The sequence below is a fragment of the Galeopterus variegatus genome, unplaced genomic scaffold (assembly GCF_000696425.1).
Source record: "Galeopterus variegatus unplaced genomic scaffold, G_variegatus-3.0.2 Scaffold4796, whole genome shotgun sequence".
Lineage (NCBI taxonomy): Eukaryota > Metazoa > Chordata > Mammalia > Dermoptera > Cynocephalidae > Galeopterus > Galeopterus variegatus.
Genome location: NW_007730907.1, coordinates 39,242 through 42,105, shown reverse-complemented (window position 1 = coordinate 42,105; position 2,864 = coordinate 39,242). Strand labels below are relative to the sequence as shown.

The window sequence follows — 2,864 nt, the reverse complement described above, 5'->3', positions numbered from 1 at the left end:
TAGATTTATCTTCAGCTGTTTGAGGAACCTCCAAACCATTTTCCATAGGGGTTGCACCATTTTGCATTCCCACCAACAATGTATGAGAGTTCCTTTTTCTCCGCAACCTTGCCAGCATTTATCGTTCAAAGTCTTTTGGATTTTAGCCATCCTAACTGGGGTGAGATGGTATCTGCGTGTGGTTTTGATTTGCATTTCCCGGATGCTGAGTGATGTTGAGCATTTTTTCATATGACTGTTGGCCATTTGTATATCTTCCTTAGAGAATTGCCTACTTAGCTCTTTTGCCCATTTTTTTATTGGGTTGCTTGTTTTTTTCTTGTAAAGTTGTTTAAGTTCCTTGTATATTCTGGATATTAATCCTTTGTCGGATGTATAATTTGCATATATTTTCTCCCACTCTGTTGGTTGTCTTTTAGCTCTGTTAATTGTTTCTTTTGCTGTGCAGAAGCTTTTTAGTTTGATATAATCCCATTTGTTTATTTTTCCTTTGGTTGCCCATGCTTTTGGGGTGCTAGCACAACTTTAAAATAAGTGTATGAACTAAATGGCTGAATTTCCCCATTTCTTTGTTTTGGAACTGTATGGAACCCTGAAAATAAGAGTTTACATGTGGTTACTGGCTTTGATTTTGAACAAAATTCTTTCCATTCCAAATATGTCAAAGTGTTTTGTAAACGTTACCTGTGAAACACATCATACTCTTTCCTCACAAAGTATCTCTAACCAAAATTATGTGTACTTAAGAATACCAGCTATAAAACACTATAAAAGCTTTTCCTTGCTCTCCATCACCTAGTTCTAAAACTGGGGAATTTCATTACCAGTGTTCTTGGCTAGTTTACATGAATAACAGGGCTTTCGTATCTTTTTATATTCTGTATCTCTTCTAACTGTAGCACTCCCTTTTCCCTTAATATTCTGTGAAAAGAAAAAGAAAATAATCTGTTACATGTACCTACAAATTTTATCTGAATAAAAGAGCAAGCAGTTCGCTATAATTTAACCTCATTAAGAGGCAATTTTCAGAACCAAATTAATATAGTCATCAAATGTATTCTGTGTTATCCTTCAGAAAAAAAAAGGAGGCGTTGATAGAGAATGTAGCACTGCACATGGGAAGGGGGTACAGGTAGATACCAGCCACAGTTTACTTTGCTTTGGTGTCTAACGAGATACTACTGTCCCAATTTCTCTTCCCAGGGTATTGGTCTCACCTCCACCAGAGTGAAATGAACTAGAAAAGGAGTGAAATGATTCATCTCTAAATAAATACCAATGACCTTAAAATTTTTGTGAGGATTAATGAGATGGTTTATGTTAAGTCTAACAAAATTATAATCACATAATACACATGAAATTAATAAAGCTATTATTTCTATTATTTATAACTTTTTAAAAAATTACTTCTAATCAGGCTCACCAAATTATAGTTAAACAAAGTCAACCTTAATTAATTAGTAAGTCCTTATCTTATCCCTTGAAACAGTAAATCAAGTAGCTATCTTTCTTAACTCTACCCAAGACCAAATTATTAAAAATATAAGGTATCACTTGATGTCACTTGCTACTGTAAATCTTACTACTCCTAAGAATAACTCTACCTATTAATTAATAACACAAATAAGCTCTTATTAATTTAATGTACACTCAAATAGAACTATTCATTTTAACATAATGAGTATTATATATTGTTTCTTTAAAAATTCTGATTTCTCAAATAGGAAAACCTTTCCAGTATAATTTGTTCAATTACCAAATATGTCCTTCAAGAATACCATAAAAAGCACCAATTTTAATCCCATCCTGTCCAACTGTGACAAATATTAATTCTTGGAGTAAAAATGGACTGAAGACTTTTTTAAGATCTAGAACTTACACGTCCAATACTTCCAATCACTTTTTTTTACTTTTGTAAAAAGGAAAGTTTCACAAGGGCTAAGTTGTAGAATAGTGAAGACAAAGAGAAATCCCACTATATGATATTATTCAAAACGTGTGACTGTTGTCTACGCTGGAAGAACATTATTACATTGAGTGTGGTCTTAAGTAGACATTAAGTAAATGAGACTTCTACCTTCCCAGCCTAGTACAAATTAAGGTGTCCTAAAATATTACCTGTCTGTTAGTCCAAACGCCAGATCAAGCATGTCATTCTCCTCATCAGTGATTGCTTCTAACTTCTCAAATACATGATCTTCAAAGATAAGATGACAAGTAGAGCAAGCCAAAGTTCCCTCACATGCACCTACAAAAGCAGCAAACATTGAACATACCCCCCTCTACACTGAACACAATTCAACCTACTTCATTAAAATTAAGCATTTCTAAACTTTAGGATCACCATTAGAATACATAAATGAAAGGACTTTACTTCTGAATAATAATGAAAATTAGTTTGAAAACATTTCAAAAACATTCAGGGCTACATGCTGTGAAGGGAAACATGAAAATATACCAGTCCTAATATCAAAGAGCTTACAAGTTAATAAGCTGAAATATGCATACATATAAAATGTGTGCATTTGTAAATTTATAATAATTCATCTAATAGCTGAGCAAGTTATTCACCTTTTCCTAGAGAGTTCAACACAATTTATGAAGCTTTGTGGTGCACAAGAGGAATCAGAAAGTAAAGAAACCTACACCTAAATAAAGCTAAATAAAGCTAAATATTCTTCTCTCTCACCCTTCTCTTGTAATCAGGACAGAATAAGTCATTTTCAGAGTCACATGGTTTAAATAATAAGAATATTGCTCCTGTTCCATCTTTGAAGTTATTAATTGAGTGTCTATTATGTGCCAGGCACTGTGAAAAGGGAGTCATCTCATCCAGAAACTTCTACCTTCCCAGCCTAGTACGA

The 2,864-nt window shown here is 33.3% G+C and overlaps 1 long non-coding RNA gene across 1 annotated transcript in view; it reads right to left on the bottom strand.

Moving 5' to 3' along the window:
- LOC103603797 overlaps positions 1–2,253 on the bottom strand; it is a 6,199-nt gene extending 3,946 nt beyond the window's left edge. Inside the window, exon 1 of the long non-coding RNA XR_551649.1 lies at positions 2,119–2,253. This is a non-coding gene — a long non-coding RNA (uncharacterized LOC103603797). The remainder of the gene's footprint in view (positions 1–2,118) is intronic.
- Between the last annotated feature and the right edge of the window lie 611 nt (positions 2,254–2,864).